Source organism: Cyanistes caeruleus, chromosome 9, assembly GCF_971803275.1.
Source record: "Cyanistes caeruleus chromosome 9, bCyaCae1.hap1.1, whole genome shotgun sequence".
Lineage (NCBI taxonomy): Eukaryota > Metazoa > Chordata > Aves > Passeriformes > Paridae > Cyanistes > Cyanistes caeruleus.
Genome location: NC_141709.1, coordinates 6,009,048 through 6,024,955, shown reverse-complemented (window position 1 = coordinate 6,024,955; position 15,908 = coordinate 6,009,048). Strand labels below are relative to the sequence as shown.

The window sequence follows — 15,908 nt, the reverse complement described above, 5'->3', positions numbered from 1 at the left end:
CTACTGGGCAATGTTGCATCATGTTGTGCTTTTCTAGTTGATATTTCAGAGCTTGCCAACACAGAGATCACCACAAAGGATATATTTCTATTGATCCTTCTTATGCCATGCTTCTGGAGCCAGCTGCTCCTCCTGCACCAGTCCATGTCCCAAGGACATTAGGATTGGGCAGAAGTGACAGCAAATGGAGATTTCAAGTCCCTATGTTGCTCAGCATCCAATCCCTTGTGTCCACAGCTGCCTTCAGTCAGGAAAACAGAATACTTAAAACCAGCACACTTTTTCCCTCCTCTCCATTCCTTTTCACATATCCTAGTTCTAGTTGTAGTTCTAGTCTATTTTTGACCTATTATTTGTAAAACCTGGAAGTTTAGTCTGGACAGCAAGGCAGCAGCAGCAGCAAGGCTTTGTTTCAAGGAGTGCTTTCCATTTGGGGATCAAAGCTCTGTTTAAAGCATGGAGGTGCCCTAAATTTTTTAGGCACTGTCCCCCATCTGCAGTGAGGAATTACATGGGCACAAAGCAGCATCTTGTGCTCTTGACACATTACATCCCCTCCACAGCAGTCTTGAGTGTGACAAAAAACTGCTGTTACCAGACTTGTGTCTAGACACTATTGGCTTTTTGTCATTAGTTGTTATACACTCAGATCCTACGAATAAGAGCATCTGATGTGTTACTCAGGTTCTTGGCGGTGTGTGGATGACCCCGGACATGTGCATAACTCTGCATACAAGCGGGTGGATGAATAGGACCCACACAGCCTGGATCCCTCTCCACCAGGGATAGGGTGCATTGGATGCACTGACCTGGGAGCAGTGCAGATGTAGTGGAGTTTTACAGGGATTAGGCACTGGAGTGCCGCTGGCCTCACAAAGAGCTATTTCAGCATTCCTATCCCCTGTGCTCCGGGCAAACAGATGCTGACCCAACCCTCTAAGCAGCCCTCAGTCTGTTATCATCTCTTAGTTTTTGCAATAACGTCTGTGTTTGTCCCCGATGAATGGCAATTTCCTTGGGGCAGGGAGCACAACTAAAACAGAGGAGTTTAATTACTCCAAACACTCTTTTCATTGTTCTCATGGGGATTTTGGCTTCCATGGCTCCTGTATGGATGAAGCCATGGCTCAGGGAAATGGCTGTACCAACAGACACCCTGTGTCTGGGTTGGAGACAGTGTTTGCAGCAGTGCCAGGCTCTGAGGTTCTCATTGCTGAGAGACCTGCAGGGATGTCCTGCACCCTTTTGGAAGGAGTGGATGGTGGATGGGTAGGACACAGAAGGGTGAGCCAACAGCAAAGAGGTCACCACAGTGCTCCTGGCTTCAAGTAGAGCTGAAGTGGGTTGTCAGCACACCTTGGCCATCAGGTCTGTGTGAGTATTGACAATGCCATGTTGCAGTTCCTTCTGTACACATGGGGAACAAACACAACCTTAGTGCTCCTGTTTTCCCTGGCTGTCCTTATTTCTGCTTGTAGGGTGGCTGCTCATTGCAAACAAACACAGGTTGCAGGCCCCCAGGCTGCGTCACACAGGGTGATCACAAACACAGGAGTGACCCTGTGAATAGATGTCTGTCCTGGCTGCTGCAGGCACTGGGAATGAGTTTGTTCCCAGGGCTGTATCCTGGGAGGGGGTGACAGGAGACAGTGCAAAGCCTCTGCCCCAAGCAAACCTCAAGGCACCACACTGACTGATCCTCCTGGCTTGCCAGGCCAGACCCAGTTAAACCAGAACTTCTGTGCATGTCAGTGCTTCCTTCAGTCAGATCCTTTCTGACTTGAGCCCTGGCCCTTCTCCAGCTCTCCTGGCAGCTTTGCTCACAGCCTTGGTGCTATCATAAGATGCAGATGATTGTCTAAATGCTTAGATTAAGTGTTTATATCTTTTGTTGTTTTGTTCTCTAGAGAGCTGTGCTTAACTGGCCCTGCAGTGGGATGTTTTTCCTGCTGTAGGTCAAAAGGCTGTTGGGAAGAACTGGATTTTTTTTTTATTTAAGGTAGAGACCTGCCTTCTGCATGACATTAGACCAGCAAGTATGGAAAAGCAGCATCCATCTGAGGTGTGAAAGAAGCAGGGACCCAGCCCTTGATTCTAACACCCATCTGCTTTTTACTAGATGCCTCCTCCATCTCCACTTGGCAGCCTGGGGAGTGCAGAGCTGTCCCAAACACAGCTTTTACTCATGCTGTCACAGTCCCCAACTCTACTTGCTCCAAAAGCACTTAGAATGTTTTCCCTAACTCTTTTCAATCCCCATGCTCTGTATGCATCTCCTTCAGGTCTTTAGCTGAAAGCACAGCAACATCTCCTGGAGCCGGGTGGCTACTGCAAGTTCAGTTGTCAAAGTGCCACCATCAAATCCCCATGAGTTCCTTCAATTCAAGAAGCTCTGGATTTGCTCCCATCATGCCAGGGATGCCTCAGGGGCAGTGTGTGTCCTGCACATTTCCTCACCTTTGTGAGGAGAAGGAAGGACCCGCCCTTGGAAATTGTCTATTCATTGTTCAGATGTCCCTCAGGAAGGTTTATCAGACCTGACAGGGCAGACACCAGGTTGTGTGAAGCATTTAGAGGGAAACCAGAGAAAAGGAACTGGATTGGTGGCACCACACTAAAGGAGACAGGAGGGATTCACCCCATCAACAGAAGGTGCCAAATGGCTGGATTTTATTACCAAACAAATGGTCTCCTGTAGAGAAAAGCAGCTGAGGATGTGCGCTGTGGGTATCCCTGGCCCAAGGATAAGGAAACTGGAAGAAGGAGCCACCAATCGAGGTTCTCTGCATGGAAATATGGCCAAGTGCTGTCCTTGCTGACCTCCTCAATATGAAAGAGGCAAATGCAGGAGGGCAGTGATTGGCACCTCAGAAGAAAAACAGCAGCAGTGGGGCCAGGTAGGATTTGTGTCTCAAGTGCATCTTCCCTGTTTGTAGTGACCCCACATCCTCATGCCAACTCAAGGTACACAACCTCTGGAGGCAGAGCCCAGCTGGATGCCAGCCCAAGCTCACCTGCAGCTTCCTCCCTTCTTCTTGCATAAAAATGTGGAAAATATTGGTAGTGAACAGTTGCTCCCATGGCTTAGAGGAAACAGGAAGGAGAGTGAGGGTGGACATGAATATACATTTCTTGTCTGGTGCTATGAAAAGACACTGCTTGTACTACAACAAGCCTGGTAGTATAAGCAACCAAATTATTTGTTTAATTATAACTGCTGTCCTTGATGCATCTTGACTTGCTAATTAGTATTTTAAGTGCTTGTGAAATATTTTGGATGTATTCCTTCAGCTTTCAAACATGTCTCTACTGCCATTACTATTCCTTCCTCCTGCCATCACCTAAGTAACATCATTTCTGCTTCCAGACGGGCTGAGTTCTCTAAAGCAGGAGGGAAACACAAACTTCTTTGCTTATTCATACACAGGGAGCTCTTATTTGCATGAGAAGAGATGAGGCTGTGGAACAGCACACCCTAAAATCTGGGGAGAAGGGAATCTATGCTCTAGGCAGGGAATAATGAGGCACAAATGTGGATAAACCGATTTTTTTGTTGTTGTTGTTCTTCTGGAGCATTTCTGGGTTTTTATACCCCATTTTCATCACTCAAACAACTCCACTCCGCTGATCCATGGCAATGGTGGGCTGGGAGCACCACTAGCAATCTCGGTGGAATTGCAGTGGGCAATTGCTTTGGCAACGCATTTAGGCAATGCAGAGGGGACGTCCTACATGACTGGATTTTAAAAACAGGAACGGGTTTCTGAATGGACACCACAGCTGCTGTGTCAGATTGCTAAATTGAATTCAGCAGGAATGCTGGCAAGCGTGGACAAAGATGCAGATAAAGGGGGACTTGTTGGATCTGGACATTAGCTGAGGAATTTGTTAAATTGCTCCCACAAGCAAATGAACTTTGAATTACCCTTACAGGGAACCTCAAACTATGATTTTTTTTATTTTTTTGTACATAATATCTGGCAGCTGTACAAAGGACCAAAAAAATCCCTTATTTCACAGATTTCCACTTACTTTTTGGAATGTTTCTTTCTGTAAGTATGAAGATAGGAACTATTAAAAACCGTTTTCAGCAGTTCTCAAAGCACTCAGTTATGCCAGCTGCTATTTATGAATGATGTTTGGGAGGTTCTGTCAATGGAAGAACAAATAGATTTTTGTATATGCACAATTCTGAATATTTAGCACACAGAGGCACTTCCCAAATGTTTTGTGAGAACAAAAAGCCATTTCCCTGGCTGTTTACAGCTGACATGCAAATAAGTGAGAGGTTCAAGTGTGGCTGAACCAAGCAGCTGCTGAGAATTCAGATAAATGTATTCCAGCCCTGTTCTTCCACAAGCTCTGCTTTGGAAGCTGCAGAAACAAGACACGTTGCAGAGTAATGCTGTCCATCACATCAGGGGTTAGAAGGAAATCTTGTCTCATTTCCATTCTATCCACCTGCTCTTTGGCAGCTTATTCTTTAAGCATTATCACTGCTGAAAACTTTAGTGTTTAGGTTCCAGCCATGATCTCATGGGCTTTGATGAGGTTTTTGGAGCTAAAAGAAGCTCGTGTGAACAAGGAAATGAAGATGATACCTTGCACCTGGATGCCATGTGCCCTGGGATGTGTCCATCCTTATGATGAAAAATGCACAAACAAAGGTGGGATCACCTTTGTTTTCCCCAGCATTGATTCTGAACTTGCGTGATGTCAGTGGTTCAAAGTCTGGCTTTCCAAATTTCCAAGGCTCTCTTGTGTATCTTTTGTAGTGATGAAGTGCTGAGATGAAGAACATGGGATTTCTTTCAAAGCCAAGTTGGCCTCCAGTTCCTGTGTTGGCCTCAAATGTCTGCATCCAAAAAAAGCTGAAAATAAAGTCACCTGTAAGGTATTCTCTGCATCCCCCATCACCGGATCTAATAAGATAAGCCCCCATTAGGCCATTCAAGGCCATAAAAATAGGTTTTAGTCACAGAAATATTATTCTTCAATATTAGCAGTGGGTTTTTGTTAGCTAGTTTTACTTCTCCTTATTTGTTCATGAATAGGGAATCTCTCACATCCTCTACAGAAGCTGTATAGAACATTTCTTTCTTTGTAGGTGGGGTTACTGAGCCTGCAGGAATACTTGGCTCAGACTTTACAGGAGGCAAACTGAGGCCTCAAAGGCTATTTAAACAAAAACATAAAGTAAAAATGCACATCTTAGGAAAACATTTCTGCACAGCTGGTACAGAGCAGGAGGAAGCCCTCAGAGCTTTTACAAGGCTATTAGACTGGACCTGTCTTTCTGCTGTGCTTGAAACTTTTGGAGAGAATGTCTTCCCACCTCTGAAATACAGGTTTCAGCCAGGACATCCTGAGGGGAGGGTGAACCAGCAGGGACTGCTTTGTCTAACACATCATTGTGCATTGGTCTAGAACATGAAATAAATATCTTCACTGTCAGATGTAAGACATCCTTAAATTTTTCACAGTGGCTTGCTCTGGAGTGTCAGAATTCCTACTGGAATATCCTCTAGGAAAAAGAAACAATGAGTAGTGCTTGTGCTCAAGTGCCCTGGCACAAGGGAATGGAATAACAAAAAACTTAAATTTACATCCTTTCTGCAAGGGGCAGTAAGATGGCTCGCTCTGCATCAGCTCCTACCTTCACCCATTAATTTCTTAGGCTACAGAAGTTGATTAAATTTGGTCCAAGCTGATGTCTCTTGAATGGGAATGGGTGTCTTCTGTGTGAACCTCTGTTCTGTGTTGTAGTTAGTTTATTTAATTTTGTTAAAGGTTAGTTAAAGCTTGTTGGTATGTTCTTGTTTCCCCCTATTGACTGTATTGGTTTGGCTCCAGTTGTCAGTAATGTAAACCCCTTCTATTTTTACTGAATGTTCCCTGCCAGTCACTTTAGTCCTGCCCCTACTCCCTATCCATCATTGTAAACCCCACCTTCTTCCAGACCCTTCTGTGTCAATCATTTTTTCCTCGAGGCTCCACTGGTTAATCTTGCTCTCTCCCTCTGTGTATCCCTATTGGTCCTGAATTTATGATCCCTGCCCCTTACTCCTCTCCTCGAGATTCCCCATTGGTCCACGGTTTGTACCCGCCTCTGGAGATTAGGCTGTACTTAACTCCTTGCACATCAGTGCTCGAAGCTTTCTGGGACCGGACCCCTTCCAGTGTGGGCCCCTGGTTTTCTCCCACCTAATAAAACCATTGCTGGGAACTTCAATCCAAGAGCGACTCCTCTAGTTTCTTGCTTCCATCCCTGATGCCATGCACCACAGAGCTTGGGGCAGCCCAAGACTCTGGAGAAAAGAGAAAAGCCAACTCCCCAGTGATTCCCCACTTGGTGCTTGCCTGCGCCGGAGTGCAAAAGACCACCATAGAGCTAGCTGGAGCTCCGGTGCAGTGCCACATCAGTTCTGCACAGAACAGGGGCATCTTAGGGACATACTCAAAGCAGGTATTGCTGTGGGTTTTGTGGACAGCTTTGGGAATGTCTCATATTTGGTCCCCAGACACAAGTACCCAAGAATGAAATATTGGGTGCTTTCGATATTACAGAAGCCCTCAGAAACTTGTGTCGATGTAAGCAACATTCCAGACTGAAAATTCATGGAATCATAGAACCTTTTAGCCTGGAAAAGATCTCTAAGATCAACTGTTTCCTCAGCACTGCCAAGGTGTCATGGGGTAGCTTTACCTTTAAGACAGCTTGGAGGGAGAGGAAGTTGAAGCTGCTGGTGGCTGATGGGAGTTTTTTCCCTCCTGACCAATTATCGGTCATTTTGAAGAATTGACAGCAGATCTGACCATTAAAAAGTGAATTCAACTTGTAAACACCCCCTTAAGAAGTACAGACAGAATTCTCTTGCTCTCTTTGGTTTCCGGCTTCGGACAAGGTAGCAGGCTCTGTCTTGGCCTCCTCCCCTCCTCTCCAGGCCTACAAGGCCGCGGGGTGGAGGGGGGGGGAGGGAGAAGAGAAGCAGCGCTGGCCAGCCGAGCTTGGTTTTCAGTTTTTGCTGCTAGACTGAAACTTAACACCATGAACTCTTGCAGTTTTCTTAAAGCTTTTAATTCTTTTACTACCTGGATAAACATACAGATTACTCCTTTTCTCAGAAAGACAGAGAGAGAGACAATCAACATAGAGGAGACATCATAGAACTACCAAAAACAGTGAAGAAAAGAGTTAAGTTTAAATAAGAAAGAGAGAATAAGGAGATGCTTTACAGCTGAAATATCTTTCTGTTAAAGCTATGGAGATGGACAATAATAGTATAAAAGACTCCTTTAATTCATGATAAGAGTATTAGGAGGAATGAGATATTCAAAGTGTAACTTTTGAGCAGAAGAGAGAGAGAGTACTTGTGATACTGTGAGTTGCTGGAATTGAGTTGAGTGAAGATTTTGAAGCTTTGGGGGCAAAGAGAAAACTGTTTTCCAGGAAGGCTCACAGAGACAAATGAAGAAGACTTCTGCCTTTGAATAACTTATCCTTAAAAATAAGATTCCTAAACTCTGTGACCCATACACACCTTGGAGATGTGAAATGGGAGGAGAAGATCTAATGACAGATTTCCGGGCAGCTGGCATTAGAGAAATAGAAAACTATGATGAAAAAATAGTTTTCTCGTGAGAAACTCCGTAAGCTAACAGAAAGAGACTTCTGTTTCTCTGCAAAGACTGATGAAAGACTGTAGCAAGAACTAAGACTGTTTTTAACCACCAGAATCCTAAAGTTATTTGTCTCTATGTTGTCATGTGTATAGAGAAATGGTTAAGATGTGAAAGATAAAGGGGTTTTCTGAAAGTTTATTCTGATATTCTTATTCTTGTAGTTTGTTAATAAACTGTCTTTATTCCTTTTAAGTCTTAAGCCTGTTTTGCTCTTGTTCTAATCCATATCTCACAACAAGAAATAAGTAGGTTTTTTTAGTTACTGGTTTAAAACCACGACACAAGGCCACCACTGACCCATGTTCCCAAGTGCCACATCTACATAGCTTTTAGATCCCTTCAGGGATGGGGAACTCCACCGCTACCCTGTGCAGCCTGTGCCAGGGCTGGACAGCCCTTTCCATGGAGAAATTTTCTTAATATCCAACCTGAACTTCCTCTGCCACAGCTTGAGGTGATTTCCTCTCCTCCTGTCCCTGTTCCCTGGGAGCAGAGCCCAACCTCCACCAGGCTGCACGCTCCTGTCAGGGAGTTCTGCAGAGCCAGAAGGTTCCCCCTGAGCCTCCTTTTTTCCAGGATGAGCCCCTTTTCCAAGCTCCCTCAGCTGCTCCTCATTGAACTTGTGCTTCAGTGGTCAAGTAGAGGTGAAAAAGCCCTGGGGACTTGTTAGAAATTTCAACTCCCCCATGGGTAGAACCAGCTGGGCAAGTGGGTACAAAAAAGCCTTTGTTGTTGGTTGAATTTAGTTTGTGTACTTTTATGTAATTCAGTACCAGTAAAGAGAGAAGTTGTGACCTGGAAACTTTGTACCTGGTTGGTGTGGACAGATCCCTGTTCCATTTTCTTGGAGCAAACACCGTATTGTCCTTTCACCTCTGGGGAGTTGTCCTCCCATGCACAGCAGCTCATACTGGCTGCTGACACATGACCAGGACTGTGGGCAGATATCTGCAAGAAGATATATATTCCATGAGGGATTCTTGAGAGAATGCCTGGGACAGACTTCACTCAAACCTGCTCAGATGCTGGACACTCCTGTCTCCCACTCTTTAGATCAAAAGACTGATGGCCCAAGTGCATCATAATCAATTAATAGAGACCTAGGGGGACTGAGAAGTCAAGTGTTTGACAGCAGTGGTCTGCTTTCCCTGCTATTCTGACAGTTCACTGTCAGGCCTTATCACACAGTCACATCTGAGTCTGAGGGATGACAAAAAGGATTAGTTTATCCAAGCTAGATTGAGCTAGATGACGTTGGAAACAAACATCTTTCATCTGCTAAGTATTCCCTCTTGGAGCTGTTCCAGTTCCAATGGCTGGGAAGGGCTGTCGGGAGCCATGCACTTTCCTGCTGCTTCCTTCTGCAGCAGGATGAGCGCCCAGCAATGGCATCCCAGAACTAAGACAGACACATACCAGTGGGAACTTCCATCCTGGGATTGCCACCAGGGTTGGGTTTCTGCTCAGGACCTTGGAGGTCACAAATTGTGCAGCTAGAGATGAGCAGCTCCTGTGAATTGATGCACCGCAGTGCATTGATCATCAACGCATGCACAGGCTGTTGGAGTCAGAGGGAAGGTGCTCCATGGGCATGAAACACTGTTGGATTGCATCCATGCTCCCTCTGAAGTCAGTAGGAACTAGCTTGTTACACTATTACCTTTTACTTCTGTTTATCTTGGATGAACTCTAAAATTCTGGTTTTAGCTATCCATGCGGAGAGCATCAATACTGACATGTGAGAACCCCATCATGGAAAACAGTCCTGCTCAAGACAGCGGATTTATGGTAAGATCAGAGCAGATCCACTGCGTGTGTCAGAGGTGTCTCCTAGACCTGGTGGGTAAAACCTTACAAGGCACCACAGAAGCAGCCAGATTTATGGAGGAGAGTATTGAGGAGAGATTTCTTCTGCTCTAATAGGGATTTAGGATTAGGACTTTAGTTGAGCACCTGAGAGATGCACGTCAGTGGAAAGAGTAACCCTGCAAGTATTTGTTTACTGCCTGCAAAATATCAGCACAACAGAGCAGTAAGTGACCAAGGGAAGGACCAGAACCACCCACATCTGCCAAGGGTTCACCCCACTCCAAGCTGGTGTACTGACTACATCAGTCATGCTGGACCTTGAATCAGTTTGTTGCAAAGCAATCTCTGTTCAATTATGTTCATAATTATGTTCAGTTATGAACATAATTGCAAAATCCACCTATCATTCCAAAGATGAGCCCCCAATTATAAGACAAGCTAGTCTAAAACAAAATCAATTGTCAGTTGAGGTGCCACCTTCATGCCACCAAAGGACACAAGAGATGCACTTCAACCCACTTGAACAATCAGGCTTGTTCCAGCGCCAACAGTAATAGTCACTTTTCCAGACAAAATTGACGTTATAAACAAGTTGTTGGTTAATTTCCTGCTTTGTTATTACTGATTCTACAGCTACATCCTTAAGCAACAGTGCCTGAATATAAAGTACCCAGCAGGAAAATTATAACTGCATTTGAATGCAAAACACAACCTTCTTATCATTAGACTTTCCATCCCATCCAGAGTTTCAGGGTTACTCATGCTAAAATAACTTGTCTGTCTGAGTGACCATGTGAGGGCTGCTCCTCAGCAGCATGAGTCTTTAACCACCAGAAGCTGGGAAGCAGCTCAAGAATATCTGTCTTTCCAGAGACATCCAAACCCACCTCCCAGGGAGCTTCTTGTGGAGCTCAGAGGCATGTGAAGGAGTTGGCCCACCTCCCATCAGCAGCACTGGCTCAGCTGGGTCAGAACCTCACCCTGCTCTAGCCAGAGCCAGAACACATCCAGATTTGCTGCTTTGGATAAGGTCATCCACCATATTTACAGCTGGTCTAGCATTTTGAGGACATTAAAATAGCATGAGTTTGAGCACTCGTAGGGGCAAGACTGCACAGGTGAGCCAGGAAAATGCTGGTTCTCACCTCAGCGGGTGAAATTCCATCTCTTGTGGAAAAGCTCTGTGCTGGAAGTCTAGTGGGAAGTGTCCCTGCCCATGGCAGGGCAGGTGGAACTGGATGATCTTTAAGGTCCCTTCCAGTCTAAACCCTCCAGGGATCCTGTGATTCTCTCTTTTTAAAGCTCTCCTCCAGACTTTGGCACTATATTTGATTATAGCTTCTGCCTTTCCCATCCCAGCCTTACAGGAATGCATCCTGCTCCTAGGCAGGTATTGTAAAGAGCTACTCTTGGCAAAGCTTCCAGGCAAAAAGCTAAGGAAAGGGGGTAAAAAGCACAGGAATGTCCCTCACAGGAGGAGCAGCCATGCCAAAACCAGAGACTATGAGTAGTAAAACTGATGGTGAGAAACAAGCCAGGAGCCCATGTCATGCAGCAGCTGGAGCAAAAAGCAGAGCCATAACAGAGCAATGGGATATTTTTCCTTAGTTTGCATTGCTCTCCATGGGACAAAAAGATCTTTGGTCACCTCGCTGTGACAAGTTATAAGCAGACGTTAAAAGGATTATTGACCACTCCTGTCCACCGGAGAAATAAAAAACTTTAAATACAAATTATGTGATGTAAGCAGGACACTCCAACCTTTATTCTTTGCCAGGAGCTTGGTTAAATAAATGCTTTTCTCTGAGTGAAAGAATGAACTTCTCAGTAAAATCTGTCAGAAAAAACTTCCAGTGGATAAGGCATTGAGAAGGCCAATAGTGACACATCTCCAGATATTCAAAAACACTTTCTTTCCTTATCAAATCTGTTTTTGAGATAATAGCCCCATCTCTCACCTACACCTGTTTTTATACACACCCACCCAGAGATATGTATGTATGAATACATAACTATTTATTCCCAAAACTTAAAGCAGCTTTTAAATCATGATGACATGGAAATACTCATCTCACAGGCTCATGCTCGTGCTTGAAATATCAGGTGTGCTCCCACCTAGTTTGGAGCTGGCTCTGGACTCATCAGATGCAAGAGACTCATCACAAGCAAGGGATATAGGTCCTGATCCTATACATCTCCAAGTCAGTCCAGCTAAACCATGTTTCCTTGGCAGCTGAGAAGTGGGATAATAAGATTTCTACTCCAAAGATACATGCCCAGAGCACCAGACCTTTAATTATGAAAGGGACTGGAGCCAGCTTCCTCCTGCCTTTTCAGATAAGTGGTTTCACAGAGAGATTACAGTGAGCAGAATTTGGCACCTGGCTCTGCTGGCACGAAGGGGCTTTTGTTTTTTGCCAATGCAGTCTCCTGCCATGGAAATTTGTGCTTATCCCAGGATCCACCCAAGTGGATCTGTTTGTCATGTCAGCAGATTAGTGCCTACAAAAGACCAGCAGCCCTGGGCAGACATTTAGCATCTCCCAAGACCTTGGAGCTGAGTTGTGCCAATGCTCATTTGTCCTCTTTTTCCCACATTGGAAAAGCTGTCTCAAGCCCCATTCTGCTGCAATCCTGCTGGCCTGGGAGCTAGAAAGGCAGTGAGCAAGCCCTGCTCCTGCTGAGCTGGGTGTTGCTGGAGGCTGTTTTACTGCAGAATAAACTGGTTCTGTGTGTACCAGTGATACCTGGGCCATAACAAATTGCAGAAACCGTCAGAAATTCAGCAAATCCCTCTAATGCCAGCTTGGAAGCCTTGAAACATCTTTCACTGTCTGATAACCAGACACAAAACCAGCCTTGTTTTCCTTTTTTGCAGTCTTAAGGTGGCTGGTTGTAGCAAGACAGCCGGTCACCAAGACAACGACACCTTACCCAGGGAGAAGCAGGACAGGCCTGCCTGCCAGCTGGGGCTGCTCCTGCTCTCAAACAGTTTCATATCCTGAAATCAGATTGTTAAAAGTGTCTTTTAAGCTCCTATGGATACTGTGAATTGCTGCATTAGCATGAGATCTGCAGAACATGTCTTGGGAGCTTTGGGAGAAGTAAACCCCGGTAGTAGAAACTTGGGTGGAGGCTTTGGAAATTGCCCTGGATTAATGCTTCTAATTGAAGTGAACACTAAAGCTAATACAGACTTCAAGGGGAAGGGGTACCCTAAGGGTAAATCTTGGAAATAATTGGGATACTTTCTCTATATTTCAATATTTACACAGAGAAAAGACTTCATAGCTGCATGTTTACGATGGCTGTACAGAGTGAAAGTGACATATGAAGAAACATATAGCCTTTGTTCTCCAATGAGAAAATTGGATCAAGACAAAAATGACCTATATAAACATTGGAAGATCATAGAAAAGTATTCCTTCTAGGCAGAGAAGGAATATATACATGGAAGTAAGTGATGGGTATTGTTCTTAGGGGAATTTCAATGCATCAAAGGAGCCTGGTATCAGCCCTGGGATAACATCAGAGGAAATGTTGTCTGAGGAGAAGCAGAAGGGCTGAAAGAAGTTTATCTGGGCAGAGGAAGTTACAATGGACTCTCCAGTTTTAAATACTGAGGTGGTTTCTGGCTTTTCCAGGTATTGCACACTGGGGTCAAGAAAGAACAACTTCTCCCAGCTCAGAGGCTTGTGAGTAATGGAGAGGTGGACAAGTAGAGTTTGTGGTGGGTCCAGGAAACAACAATAACTTATTGGATCAGTTTATATAATAAATATTATCATTTATGGGCTCAGTTTTCTATTATAAGCACAGAACAAGTTAACTACACTTGTATCTGCTCTACCCCCCTATTGGAACCATTCAGCAGCCCACTGTATCATAAACCCAGAGTATAATTTAGAAAGGAAAAAAGCATCAAAGCAAATGAGAGATGGAGTTCAGGAATACTTCAAGCAGGTGTACACCATGGAGCACTGACCTCAGAGTGCAATTGAAAAGGATATCATAATACAACAGTTTGGAAGAAGAATGTACAGTTTATTGCAAAGAAGAAACAAAAATCTAGGGCACCTCCACCTCCTCCCCACCTCCATTTTTCACTGCAGGTAAATCAGATTACAAGAATGTGCAGCTTCTGAAATGACTGTAGACTCAACAAGCAAACTGCTGGGCCTCCTGAACACCTCCCCATGTGAAAACGGCATAAAAACAAAACACATCTTCAGGAGAGAGCTGGGTTAAGTGGCTCATCTTCAATGTACTGCCTGTGTGGATGAATTGACACTGCCAGGTACAAAGAAAAAAATAGCTTTTGAACAGCTTTTGAAACAGACCTGTGTGCTGCGATCCAGCTGGGTAGCTTCTGCCCTTTGATTTGTCTGGGTGATAGTGGCATCAGGTGGTGGCTGGTCATTGTTCACTGTCCCCATTGACCCAAAAGGGCTTGGAGTAGTCACTGAGCTGTATTTTTAGCGCCGGGTTCCTCCAGTTCTCAAGCCCAAGCCCAACAGCACCTCTGCAATCCAGACTTTCAGTGAGTTACTCATTGTAGGGCTGAATTACCCTACCCTGCTGAGACCCAGCATCCAGCTGAAAAAAAACCCACAGCAGTGAGAAAAACCTGTTCTGCATTCAATTTCCTTTCCTTCTGGCAATAACCTCTCCTCCAAACTCTGTCCCCATGCTGATAAACTGTGATAGACTTTTCAATCATAGTCAGAGATACAGCATCTTCAGTTATTCAGGAAAAAAAACAAAATATTGGGTGACAAGGGGCTTTAGGTGGCTCAAAATGTTTGGGTGATGATGGGCTTTGGGTGACCCAAAGTAGGTGGTTGGCCACTCTTCGTGCAACTGTAGGTCCTGCATGGCAAACCCAAGTCACCAGCCCCAAGTCTCCCCTTCTTTCTTCAAGTCCATGGTATACACTGGTGTAGTGGTTTAGGTTCACCAATTTGAGTTTCCTGGCCAATGCACCAAATAATATACTGGATTTAGCATTTGCTAAAATTACCAGGGCATCTACTAGAATTATTTACGCATTTCCTGCTGTCAGATATTAATTAGGAGGAGGGCAAAGCAGGCTCAAAACTTGTAAGTTATAAAGAAAACTTTATTAACAGAACTAAAAGAATAATAAAACTCAGGATAACACTTACTCCCCTGCCCAACTTCTTTTCTTTCTCAACTGACAATGTAGATACAAAACCTGGGATTTTAAATTTGTTACCACCTCTACAATAGTTTTTCATCAGTTCCTGTAGGGAGAGGAGTTTATCTTGCCATGCCATGGAGACTTCTCCACAAGAAACAGTTCTCTCATAGCTTTTTAATTTCCACAAATAGCAGCTGGCTGGAAAATACACAATTGTGACGTTCCTCTCATTTTCACAGCAGTCCTACAGCTGAGTTAATGGACCATGTCCACTTACGGGGTACTATTTTAAGGATGAGCTGTTCAAAAGCAAAGGTTCTCTTCATCTATCTCTGCGATCATCTTCATCTCTGGGAACAGGTCTTCTCTCTCTGGGGGCAAAGGGTTTTTATCACTCTCATCTCTCTCTGTTCAAGCTTCTCATGGGATCACAGCTACTTCAACATCTGCTTTGCTTCATTACAGATGCCTCTGCTCACATCTACAGTTTGAACACTGCATCCCCCCATTTCTTTCAATTTCTCATGAATTAAAGGGGATATTTTAGTATATCATAGTCCATCTCCATAGCCTTACCAAAACAACTTTAAGCCAAATACTAAGGCATCACTTCATTCTCCTCCCATCTGGGGCTTGACTCCTTCTTTGCTGACCTTGGTGTCTTCATGTTGTCCTCTATGTGTCTTCACTCTGTCCTTTTCTCTCACTCAAGACAGGAACAATGTTTTTCAAGTTTCATCTGCACAGTGAAAGATTTAATATCTCACCAGACCTGCAGATGGTCATGATGGCTTCTGCCGGGCAGTGGCCGAAGCAGTCACGGTGATGGATTTCAGGCCATGCTAATGGCTGTGCCAAGATCTCAGGGGGCCCAGCCAGAATGGTGGCAGCCACTCTGGCTGGCTGCATGGCTGGTCTTGGCCCCTGCCGTGTTCAATTTCAGCTGAGAGCTGAAATTCCCCTCGCTGTGCCTGGCAGCTGCTGGGGCCGCGTGGGCCACGGTGGAGGGGGCCTGGCCCAGCCCATAGCTGCTCCTGGGGCCCGGTGAATCCCAGCTTGGCTCAGGCCAGCAGCGGGGCAGGGCTTAGTGTCAGCAAGATGTTAGCGGCCATGGCCTGGCCCAGCCTCGGCCGGGGCCCCGCAGCCTCCTGTCCCCCACCCGGTCACCGCTGGGGCCTGGCCCGGCCCAGCCAGATCGTGGCAGAGCGGGGCCGGACCCAACAGCACCCAGTTACCTCTTCAAAGCCAGAAGCAA

The 15,908-nt window shown here is 45.2% G+C and overlaps 1 protein-coding gene and 2 long non-coding RNA genes across 8 annotated transcripts in view; 2 read left to right on the top strand and 1 right to left on the bottom strand.

Annotated features, from left to right (window-relative positions):
- Nucleotides 1-15,908, bottom strand: part of TSEN15 (tRNA splicing endonuclease subunit 15) — an 89,004-nt gene that overhangs the window by 32,729 nt on the left and 40,367 nt on the right. The gene's annotated exons all lie outside the window — the stretch shown is intronic.
- Nucleotides 1-15,908, top strand: part of LOC147651467 (uncharacterized) — a 112,242-nt gene that overhangs the window by 79,528 nt on the left and 16,806 nt on the right. The gene's annotated exons all lie outside the window — the stretch shown is intronic.
- Nucleotides 3,951-11,231, top strand: LOC147651468 (uncharacterized). Its single transcript, XR_015274067.1, has 2 exons — nt 3,951-6,686; nt 7,969-11,231. It is a non-coding gene; the product is annotated as an uncharacterized LOC147651468 (long non-coding RNA).